Source organism: Anas platyrhynchos, chromosome 6 (assembly GCF_047663525.1).
Source record: "Anas platyrhynchos isolate ZD024472 breed Pekin duck chromosome 6, IASCAAS_PekinDuck_T2T, whole genome shotgun sequence".
Taxonomy (NCBI): Eukaryota; Metazoa; Chordata; class Aves; order Anseriformes; family Anatidae; genus Anas; species Anas platyrhynchos.
The window spans coordinates 35,266,757-35,279,295 of NC_092592.1; the positions used below are offsets into that span (position 1 = coordinate 35,266,757).

The 12,539-nt window shown below is 43.2% G+C and overlaps 1 long non-coding RNA gene across 1 annotated transcript in view; it reads right to left on the reverse strand.

Annotated features, from left to right (window-relative positions):
- LOC140002753 (uncharacterized) overlaps positions 1–11,374 on the reverse strand; it is a 32,932-nt gene extending 21,558 nt beyond the window's left edge. Inside the window, exons 1-2 of the long non-coding RNA XR_011810153.1 lie at positions 11,211–11,374; positions 6,634–6,731 (exon numbers count right to left, since the gene is read on the reverse strand). This is a non-coding gene — a long non-coding RNA (uncharacterized lncRNA). The remainder of the gene's footprint in view (positions 1–6,633; positions 6,732–11,210) is intronic.
- Between the last annotated feature and the right edge of the window lie 1,165 nt (positions 11,375–12,539).

The following is a 12,539-nucleotide window of genomic DNA, read 5'->3' on the forward strand; positions in this document are numbered from 1 at the left end:
ATAACCATTGTATACAGAGACACAACAGGAAAAAAGCAAAGGGCTATCAGCGTGGTGGGAGGCAATGGGAAGAAGAGATGGCAGGCTCAGATTTGGAGCAACACCCCCAGGTTTTACCCGAGACAGGGTCTGTGTAAAGCATTAAGTCTCAACTCTGCTGAAAGTAAGAAAAATCTCCTGGAATCGAAGTGGCAATTGATATTCATGAAAATGTATGAGATTAATGTACTCACTCGGCACTGCCCTTCAACCTTATAATGAAAGCAGTCAGGTCTGTGAAGAGATGGCAGAGAACGAAGAGGAGCAGGCAAGGAGAGAATGGGGCAGACAGACACATTTCCATTATAGAGATTTTATACATTTGCTGGCCAAATGCTGGTCTCATTTATACCAGGTAACACTGAGGTTACAGACAATTGACCCTGCTGACCTGAGCCACCAACTTACCCCAAATCTCTGCTATTCCAAAGCATGCACCTGTAACAAGCCACTCCACAGGAGGTTTTCCTGATCCTAGGAGAACTGCCCTGGTGGTTTGCTGCTTGGCTTTAGGGAAGGGGCACAAGACAAAAAGGACTGAGCCCCCTGCCAGATTTCCTGCAGCCATGCTCAGTGCTGCACTGCAAGCATCAGGCAGAAGGGGCTCTGGAGCTTGGGTGTTTTGGTACAACTTTAGGGCACACTACATTGTGCCACAGGAGATAAAGGCCCCCCAGGCTGCAGCTTTTGACAGTTTTGTTCCCATTACTTCCTCCCTCAGCACCTAGCAGCCCTAGGTGCCAAATCCTCATCAGGCTGCACCTTGCAGAGAACATCTTTCAGACCCTGAAAGTCTGCCGTTGGGGCTGCCTTCCTCTATGCATCCAAAGGCCAAGGCCTTTAGCAAGCAGTTGGGATGGGTTCCTCAGCAGGAGCTCCCTCTTTCTTAGCCAGGAGTGTCTTCTTCACACTAATCCTTCTCCTGACCATCTCCTTTTCTGAAATACTTCATCAGTTAACCATAAGATCCCATCTGTGGCATTTCATTTCAAGGAGCAGCAGGTTTTGTGTGCTGGTGCTGTCACTGCCACAGAAAGCAGGATCAGAAACAAGCATTTCTCAAGCAACTTCCCAGGAGACTCCCCGTCTCTCCCTGTTTACTTCTAGATATCAGAACTGCATGTACCAGACATATTCTTCACAGCCTCTTGAAAGCAATCATCATCCCCTGTGATGATATTTCTCGGAAGATGAAGGAGTCCAATACTCTGACGTGCTGCCATTTACTTTTTGTTTGTACTTTTCCCTTCATCCCACGGAGGGTATCATCATTCCCTCATCCTGCAGAAAACACAGGTGTGTCCTAAACACACTCAGCCACTCTTTGGACACCCTTGCCTTATCCCTGAACACTCTCCAGTGCAACATTTTCAGATCTTTGCATTTTCCTGATTATCTCAACAAGACTTTCAGATCCCTGTGCTTGCAAGGTAAAGCAGAAGGAGGGGCACTGAGAGAAAGCAGGTCATTCTGTCTTCTGCCAGTCATCGTCTTAGAGGAGGTATTTAGTCCAGGATTGATCATGTCTTTCCTGCCTTTTCGTTAATATCTTCACAGAAGAGTTAGACCTTTATACAGTACTAAGTCACGTAATTTTGGAGCCAAAAAAAACCTTCATGTTGCCCTCTTTGACCTCTTTGTCTAACCATAGCAACAGAATTTGCAGTCTCACTCATATACCCTTCCAGACATGATGCTGTTCCTCTGGTGTACCAGAATAAAAAACACAGTGTAGCCAAAAGAACAGAAAAAAAAAAAAAGTTCAGATGGTGTGCAGCACATATCCCCTTCTCCACTGCTCCACTTTGCCAATATACCAACAGCAAATATGCGTACAGGACATTCAACATAAGGCTAGACTACAGTGAAAAAAAATCTAGAAATATTGGAAAAAATATATATATATTTCTACTGAAGTACTAACTGACATGGAACATCCTCAGAGTAATATTTCAATACTTCAGGTTTCTCCAAAAGTCACATACCTTGTCATATCACATCCCCATCACACACTACAAATTGTTCTCCAGGGCAAGGAGGGAACAGGTAGCCCATCTGGGAAACAAAATTCCCACAAGACATCCTTTTGATATTTCTAAATAGAACATGATATTCTCAGTTATCTGACTTAAAGAGGTGGGGGGAGGAAGGAAAGGACAAAGCAGGGACTTTTCTCGGAAACTTCAACTTAATTAAAAGTTCAGTTTGCTGATGACAAGCTGTTTCAGAGGAATTTTTCAGTCCAACCTACCCCATTCCCTACCCCGTTTCATACTGCTCACAGCTGTGTGCTGGAGCACACGTGGGCCCACAGGCTGCTCAGATGAGTGAGGCCCAAGCATGTTTGGGGATGAGATGCTGCCGAGAAAGGGGAACAGCTCCACAAACTGTGGTGTCTGCTGAAATCAGCCTAATGGGAATTTTTCTTTCTCACCCAGAAAGTCCCACTTTAAATATCAAATCCCACTTCCTTTCTTAAGGATGATGACAGGATACGCCAGCCCAAAAGGTGTCGGTACTCAGGTGTGGTGCACATTTGATTCAAATCAGATAGACAATTGATTGGGGTCCCTCTCACCCTTCCTGCATAGTAAACCACATGCAGGGTACTGTGCTTTGCCCTCCAATGCAAGGAATATGCGGGTGGGTTGAGCACAGTCTCTCTGAAAGGTGTAGCGATAGCTGCCAAGACGCTGAAGGTTTTCAGCTCCTACTTACCCTGGTGGGAAGGGAGGAAATGCAGAATCTCATCTGAGACCCTTGCTTTGCCATTGTTTCTTGTTCAAAAGGGCTGTTTTTAGCATTACGAAAGAAGTAGGTCAAAGATAACCCTTGCCAGTTCCTTCCTACCCTCTTTGCCACTAATGTGGATTAGCACAAAAAGAAAAAAGCAACGTTATTCTTTTCTCACATAAGGACGATGCAAATTGCCTTCCCATGTTTAATTCCATCACATGCGAAAGGCTGGCTGAGCTGCCCACATCTCCACTGGATTTTATTCTGTGCAGCTTTGCTGGGTCACTAGGGCTTCCCCTCACCCCTTCCCTACCAGCGCAGAGAGGACGTTGTTAGATCTCCTCTTTGTATTTAGGAAACCAGATCTACCCCCCTGCTGGAGATGAAAACCCCAGGGGAAAGAAGAATACTTTCTGACCTCCAAAGTATTTTCTGAACGAAGCAGATCCTTTATTTTTCACCAGAACAAAGCTGGTAGTGATCAGTCTCCATGAACCAAAAGGATTTGGGAACCGATGCAACTCAGCATTCAATGTGTTGTTCCCCCAGAGATCCGTTCCCTCCGTTTTACTTTCCTGGGTTTGTTTTCCTCTTCTGTGGCTGTATTGTCCTCCCTCTGTACTCATCCCAGCACTGAACAGGGAGAGCATCGAGGTCCAGGCTGATAAACAGCAGCTGCCTTCCCCTGCCGTACCCAGCTGCTCTTTTTGTGCTTTAATTGACTCAGGTCAACGAGGACTTTATAGGCTGCTTTTTCCTTATCTCAAGAGTAACAGCACACACATGGAATGAAGACATTTATATCCAGCCCCAGGAGCAGTGTGCTAGCTATATTTATCTTTCCAGGCATTTCTGCCAGACTCATCACCATGGTACCTGCAGAGGAAGGACTTTTAACCATGGTCTTTTGGTAGGGAAGCCATTTGGTGGCCGTCATCCAGATATGGGGAGCTGGGAAGTGCAGGGGACCTCTGATGTTGCTCTTAATGTTATTTGGGAAGGAGGGGAAATGTTAGTCTTGTGGATTGTTTCTTACTTGTTGCATCGTAGTGTGCTCAGGTATGCTTAGTGCTTTAACTGCTTGCAGGCTGAAGGTTTGTGGATTATTAATCATCCCTACGAATCATGATAACTGTAAAGATAAAGAGGTGAAGTAGCAGTGTTGTTATCCCTTCCAGGCCAGGGGCTGTCATCTGTCCTGCCCCATAGATTTCCCTGATCTCAACAAGGGTCCTGGGCTGTCCCCGTGCCAGTCAGCTCTCCAAGAGGAGAGCACTCAGGCAGTCATCTCACATCCACCAGTTCTGGGTTGCAGGCCAGCCCCAGAATATGAATGGGAGAGCCCAGGTGCCAGGCAGGTATAAGAAGGGAAAGCAGTTGGATGGACATTGGGCCCCACATCATCATTTGTATGAGGGCCTGGAACAAAAACACTGCAGCACTGCTGCAGACACAGATAGAGGAGAGAGAAAGGCAGAGGCATCGGTCACTGGAAAAACAAAAACAAAACAAAGCACAGGGAAAATGTGCTTGCTGGGATTTTCAGACCCATAGAAACCGGGCTAAATTAACAAAAATTCACAGATTATTGATGTTAATATAATTCTCAGACTAAAAAGAAACAATCTCTCCTGCTCTCCTGAATTATTCTAGACTTTTCCCAGGCTAAAACTGTGTTTTTGAACTGGACAAGATCTTCAGCTGGACTCAATATGCTGGGATAGCTCAAACATCTGCTAGGCTAAATGCCCAGGTTGGACTAGCCTCCTAAGGCTGGAGTGGGGCTGTGTGTAAGCCAAGCCCACAGGCTAGACAGTCCCCTAGTCTGCAGGAAACCTTGCAAACTGTACAGACCTTCCTCTGTGCCAGAAGTCTAGGCTGACTTCAGTCCCAGCTACTGAAGTTTGAGAAAGCCAGAGCAAACCACTTCTCAGGCTGGACTCTCCTTCAAAGCTGCAACAAGCTCTATTAACACAGGAATTACATCTCCCATTAAGCTCCAGACTGCATAACTGTGCAAGTGTGTGAAGTATCACTACACTCCTCCAGCTTGTCACAATTAGGAAACAACTTAAAAATATGTAAGTTTATTCTTAACAAATTTGCAATAAACAAATAGATTCAAAATGAGGTTATTTTCAAACTTGCCGTTTTTTAAGTAACATTTTTACAAAACACTGATAATTCAGGTTAGGAAAGAAAAAGAAATGGCTAGGAAAGGTTTTGGAAGAGTGTTTCAAGAAGACTAAGATTTAGTATTTTTGTGACTGGAAAGACAAAATTTGTATACCAACAACAGCTGAAGTGGTTTATCTCAAGACAGCACCATGGAGCTACCAGCTCTGATTCCTCCACACTTCAGTGCAAGGGACTCCCCCATCCAAGGAGGAGGAGGATGCTCGCTTCAGCTCTGGGAGCAGCCTTGCTGCATGACAGAGGTGCTCTCCCCAGGTCTTCAGGGGGCAGGCAGGGGGCTGGCTAAATCATTAGGAGAGATCTATAGCAGAATTTTTCTGCCAATATGAGGTTTTTATTTCAGGGAGACCTTACCTTTCCCAAATCTGTGCAGAGGTAGGTTTGTTCATGGTGACAGCCCCACCTAGGCTGGCCCTGAGGAGAGGAGGAGGTGGCGCTGCTCAGAGCAGAAGATAGCTATTGTAGCAGAACAACCATAGTGTATGTTCTAACACTATGTAGTCCAACAGTTTGATCATTTTGAAATTAAATATAGCACAAAATGACTCATTATTGCTACTTGTCATGATTTGTTTGCATGTTTTACGTCATGGCACAGATTAATGTCTGTGTTTTGTTTTGTTTTCCTGTTGTGCTACAAGGTTTACAACTAATAACAATAAATCTGCTCTTCATATCCCTAGTCATCCCTAATGCTCTAAAGGCCTTGCAGCAAAGCAAAACAGATGAAGCCCTAATTACAACGATGATGACCAAGAGCTGCAGATGCATTTTTTCCTAAGTGCTGGTTTGGTTTCAGCTTTAACTGTGTCCTAACTAGGCATGTTTATAGGAGATCACAGAAGGCAGATTTGTAAGTGTAGTCAGCCAGGTCTTCATGCAAATCAGCACAGTCCCATTTCAATCTGCTGGGCTCCAGCCCCAGAGAACAACTAGATGTCAATGGAGTTACATCACTTTACAGCAGCAGAGCCCATTACTTTTAAGAGCTTGCAACACCGGAGTGGATCTTAAATATTGAAGGTTTTATCCTGAAATGGGCTAAAAGGGTTCCCATGTCCTCGGAGCAGCAGGCATTTAGTACATCTCAGGAGAAACACAGTCCTCTGCATAGTCGTTTTCAGTTATCATCTGAGCAAGGCTATGACGGTACTGTCACGGTGGGCAAAACTCATCCCTGTGAAGACAGCCTGCATAGAGCATACCTTGGTTTGAAGCTCACTTTGGTCTTTGAAGTGAATGCGAATGAATTTGTGCAAGGGAAAAACTCCATCCTCTCTAAATTATCCTTCTCACAGCCCGGAGCAAATGCACAGAAGTGTAATGTGAATGTGCATTCAAAATCTTTGCAGCTTTTATAGGGTCAGTGCAATATTCCTGCTAAAAATTTGACTGAAATTAGAGAAAGCAGCTCTAACATTTCTGAAAAGAGGTATAACTGATTCCCTTCTGTACTAAGGCTCAGTAAGTCCAGCATAAAGTGTTTGTAAAACCACCAGTATCGCAAGGAACACAATAACCAATCATATCTGCATAACTGATCCCGGTTATTTATACATAGCTAGTAAAATTTAGAAACTTGAAAGTGCATGAACCTGGAACAAAAAGACGTGAAGACTTAAATAAGCATGAGGTGCTACAAAAAAAGGTATTCCAGACTACCTGTGGTGCTGTAGCTGTTGCAGAGTAGCTCAGGCGATCACTTTGCCCACAAAAACACAATGCCAGTGATTCATCTTGAAGAACAGGAATGCTTTTTCCTGGAAAAAAAAAAAAAAAAAGGGAACAGTTAAAAGTATGTGGCCTAGCCGAAGGTCAGGCTGCATCTTCTGTGTCCTCTTCGTACAATGAGCTTCTCAAGGGCTCTTCTGAAACCCTGTCACAGGCAGAGGGGGCATATTTACCTTTCTGCTGCATCAGTATCAGTGGCTTTACCCTCATGTAATGAGAAGATATCAGCCTATTTTGTTTTTCATCTTTTCCCTCAGATGTCAGCTCTTATTTTTTTCTAATCTACCTAAGAGTAAATATTGCCAGGAGCAAGACTCGCCTTAGAACAGCTCCTGAATCATCTATTGCCTGTTTTCTGAGAGCATTTGAATTAGACCGAGAAAGCCACCCTGTAGTCATATAAGCTATATATCGAGCATACTCATTTGATTACAATCTCTTTGGTTTTCTGGACTAACATTTAAATTGAAAAAGACATTTAAAATGAACTAATATTAGATACAGGCCTAGCAGGCAAAACACTTGTGCAGAAAACTTAGCGTACTGCAATATGACAGAGGGGGAAAAAAATCCTAAGTGTTTTATGCAAATTGTAAGAAAGAAAGAAAAAAAAAAATAGAAACATTACTGAATCCACCACTTGGCTGTTGCTTTATAGACGAGTTCATAGACAGAAAGCAGTAGTAACTTATATTCTCCACATTGAAATTCAGAATACACTTGTAATATAGTGGATTATGGCTTTCTGAAATATTAGTTTTCTTTATTTGCTTTTGCAGGTAGTTAAATTTAAGCACGAGTTACATTCCCTCTCATCCCCAAATTTAAAAGGTAATCAATTGTTTTAGCACTTTCAATTTCTTTCCCTGCCCTCTTCCCTTCAAGAGATTTAAATTGCTTGCCTGTATCCCTCCCTGAGCCTTACTCTCACGAACAGAGGAGAGCCAATTCACAAGGCCATTTGCTCCTGTAAGTGCCCTCTGCTGTGTCCTGTTTGTCTCCAGCTGCTTCCAGGCACCTTCAGGCTCACAGGACCTCAGTGGTGGCTCAGCAGAACCACGTACCTGCCCCTGGCCTCCTTCCTTGCACACCTCTACAGAGGAACAAACCTGCATTAAGATCCACAACCTGTATCTAAAGAGGCTTTCCATCACATTGCAGCCAGAAAGTTGCCTCCACCGCTAAGACTCCTGAGAGCATCATGTTTTGTTTTTTTTTTGAAGGAGTTCTTCTAGGGGTTGTGTCAGGCTGTATTCTGCTCCTGTGCAGCTGCAGCACAGGGGGGATCCAAGCCATGGCCTTGGCCTTACCAAAAAGACCTACTTGTACTAAGACCAGAGCAAGGACGACGCTTCTGTTGATGCATTTTCACAATCTTTTTGGCCTTTAGAGGACTAGCAGTCACTCCGTAAGCAGGGGCTGACTGCCACTCACTGCACACATTCCTTGCAGCCTCGTCAGCTGCCCCACGTGCAGTGCTCAGTGTAAGCGTGCTCGCTGTCAGGCGGCAGGAGGAAAAATGCTGCCACCAGGCCAGCGCCTGCCGCGGTGGATTTGCAAAGTGGAAACCTGCAAAGCCTTAAAGGGTAAGGGCTGGCAGCGTGGCTAATTCTGCAAATAACTTGCACGCCTCCAAAGGGAGGCACATCTCTTGGGAGAGATATGGAGATAAGACAGACAGCCAGGCAGCTGAAGCTGACGTGCACAAGCAGCAGGGGAGCACGGCTGGGAAGTGGCAGCCAGCAGAAAGCACGTCCTACTCGAAGCCCTTGCTGCACCCTTCCTGCACTGCTTGCTAAGGACATGGCACTTCCTGGCTCCCTCACTTAGAAAGCTCCCTAAAAGGTGAAGGAAGCTGTGAGAGAAGTGAAGCACTCTGCAAAAATTTAGCCACTTGAATACGTTACGTGCACAGCAAGCCTGTAATCCCATCCCCATCCTCACCTAATGTCTACTGACAGCCCATCAAGTGCTTCCTCTTTATTAAATTCAACTGTGAACAATATTAGCAAAGAAATATGGGTTTTAATTAATGCTTGCCTTGACCATAAATGAAAGAGATCTTTAATTTTTTTTTTACTGTATTTTACTAATCAGAGACATTCAATATCTTGGATGCTAGTGAATTAATTCTGGACTAATGAAGTTAAAGGAGGTCATTTGTTAGAGAAAACTGATTACATATCGGGATCTCCTGGGGACCTAAATGAGAAAATCACTATAATGAAAAAATATTTTAAATGATGCAGGTCAACCAAGTAGATCATTAAGGATACAGGGGGGTTGGAAATACTAATGACAGTAAGACAGGGAAATGCTGAAACGGAAGTGGGCTAACATAAGCAAAAGAGAGGCACTTACATTGCTAGGTTGGTTTGGGTTTTTTGTTAACACCCCCCCACATACACACACTTCAATAAATGAAAGGCACAGATTTCACAGCTTGCCTCAAATTAGTCACCTGTGCCCAGCTATTTCAATGACAGCATAAGAACTGTGCATTAATGTGTGTTATGCGTGTTATTTGTGGAGAGCTCAAACTCCCTTCATAGTATTAAGCACAGTGGCACCTAAGGACCTAAGCCAAAGTATGGGCTGCATTGTGTGAGACACAGGAAAAATATGAAAGGGGAAGGGAGGAATCCCTGCATCCCAGAGGTTTAATTTCAACAAGAAAACAGCAGCCAGGGGAGAGAGGCTTACAAGGTACAACGCAGCATCGGGTACAGCTTAAAATACTGCTAGCCAGAACGATGGGAGCAGTGCAGCCTGGAAGAGTGAGAAATGCCCTCAGGGGCTGAAGAACAGCAAGGCCTCACTCAGCAGTGAAATGATGCCCAAAGCTTTGCTCTCAGTGCCCTCCCCAAAGACACCCAATGCCGTGCTGTCTTTTGTGGCTGCCACTGCACGTGGAGCTCATGGTTTCCAAGAGCTCTTCCCTAACTTCCAGTGAGCAGAATTTAGATTGTTCTTTCTCCTGACACATCAAGTACTCTCCTGAGAATCCCTGAAATGTTCCTCTTGCCACATTCATGTCACCGTGGAGGATGTGACTTAGCCTAATCCCCCATGGCAAAGCACATAAGCACTCAACACAACGAGAGCCTCTACACAGCATTATACAGCTCAGGTTTGCTGAGTTTTACTGAGCCATTTTACAAAGCTTCACAGAAAAAAATAAATTCAAAAAGGTGGTTGAAAGTAGAAACCAAACAAGGCAGGAGGTACAAGCAATATTATCCCATGGGGAGTGGCAAACATAGCACAGCAAGGGAAGTCACATGGAAAAAAATAGGATCTCTTCAATAGTACAAGGATGGGAAGACCATGAATTCAGGAAGCCAAACGTAATTTAGGGAATATTAGAGGAGAAATTAATATACTACTGGAAGAAAAACATGGAAACACCAATAAAATTGGATGAAAAAATCTTTTCTGAAAAGGGAAGCAAGGCAGATAATGCACTGGCACATCTGCTTATAAAACATATCAGAAAGCAGTTAATTCAAAGGAAAGAAATACCAAAAGTGTTCCTAGATTCACTATATCCACTTTTCAGGATTTCTTCACCAAATTAGACAGAGAAATACGCTAGACATACACATCAGATGCAAACTACAGAAATGACTGCAATGGGCAGCACCATCTCAACACGACATAATTAGATTTGAGGAGCCAATACCTCAGGCAGAGCCTGGAAGGGTGATCAACAGATTACAGTTTGGAAAACTCCCAGAATTGTAAGGCTACAAAGCCAAATTCTTCAGGGCATTTAGACAAAACTCATCCCCTCATTAAATGGAGCATTTGCTGACATTCCAGGAAAGAAGACTAGGATGAAGCTACCACACTATTCCCATGTGGAAGAAGGAAACTTTATTAATTACTGAGGGTTCTTATGATTTATTTCTTTTATAAATGCAGGTATTAAAATTAGTGTTAACAGGCTGATGATGAGATGGAGATTGCTTTTTTCAATGTAAGCATTTCAGACCTTTTAGTTACCAGTTGTTTAATTGCAGTCTCCAGATGAGCAGTGATGGCAACTGATTTGTGTTCATTAAACTCTGTCATAGAACCAAGAACTAATCTGGAAGTAACAATGTAAAGACAGCATTAGACTGAGTTAAGTAACTACAACAGTTATATTACGATGATTTGACTTCAAAGCAAGCAGCCTCTTACCGAGCTGAAAACCAGAATTTCTGTAAGAGCTCCTTCATTAAGTATTCCTCAGGAATGGAATTAGCCAAGACTGTTTTTCTCTTTTTAACTGCCTTTTCAATCAAAGTATTCTGACAATCCTCGAATGAGAAACTCAGACAGTTACAATGCAAACAATGTAGGACCCAACTTTCATTTCAGAGTAAGCATGTTATATTGAAATATTACAATATCGGGTGTTCATTCAAAAAGCCTGGAGTCATCAATTATCTGACACATAAATCAAAGACCTCAATACTCTGCATGCGTATGCAATATATAGTAGAAAAGGCTGGAATAATCACCTGAAGATATTGGTCCAGTGCAAATGAACATCAGGGGGAAAAAATTATTGTTCTACTGGTCTGAAGTGGAACAGATCATTGACACAATGTGCTCTCTCTGAGGAAAAAGATGCCCTTAAAATTCCAGGAGAAAAAAACAGACTGAAGAAAAATGCATTAACTAGTTAGGCTTGCACAAGATCTTGGACCATTTGAAAAAAAAAAAAAAAAAAAAAAATTCCAGTAAAAATTCCCAACATTTTTTAAAATAAATCTGCCACAAGGCTGCTGTGAGCCTTTAGACACTGCTCACCCACAGGGAGCACTCTACAATATCCGTCAGAAGGATGCGGAAAGCTTCCTGACATGAAACACTGCTACCTTACAGCTCAGGGCAGCCTGGGATAATGAAAATAGGAGAACCTGTAACACCACACTGGAAATAAAGATGGAGCAAACTCCTTGGCAATAATTGAATTTCATTGCAGGAACGGAGCTTTCAACAACTCAACTTCACGTATGACATAAAAGCATTGGAATGCCACTTAAAGCATTCTGTAATTATAGCAGCACTGGACACATGAACTTGGCTCTCCTGCATGTGCTCATATTGTTGTAGATCTGTGTTACACAATGGAGATGTTAACCAAGTGGTAACCTTGTGCAAAGGTAGAAAGCAACACCTCTGGACTTTCAAGAGGAAAAATACACCAGCAAGCAGACAGCACACGTTGCTCCAGCTATTGGAGCTCCACTTACAGCTACAGAATAGTTCATTCATTCATCCAACAGCCACTTAAAGATGATATAAAGTATTATAACAGAAAACTAATTGCACAGAATACAATACCCACAAGGACAACGTCCTTGACCTTTATGTTTACAATAACAGAAAGCTCTTAGAAGGCGTACGAGCTCCAAAGGGTTACCAGACACTCAATAGCTGGTTCTCACAGGCAGAAAATGCAAAACCGTCCACTATTGTTGCAAACTAACTAAATATGAGCAAATACTTTGGGTGGTGGGGAGGAGCTTTTATTCCTACATGAAAGTGGAAGGCAGGTATAAGTCAATACTATGCCAACCAATGTAATTGTCACCTCACTGGAACATGAGAAGTAATCACTGCCTTACCCCATTTGTGCTGCTGTGTGCATGCAGCCTGTCAAATTTCTGTCCCACAGACTGTATGAGGGGGAAAAAGGATAAAGAAAAAGTAGAAAGAAGCCTGCAATTTATTTGATGTTATCACAATAGGAGAGAAAGTAGTATGACCAGAAGTATCAGTGAAGTTCTTCTCACTCCACTACTCCTGTGCAGAGGACTACCTTTATAAATCAGCTAGTTACA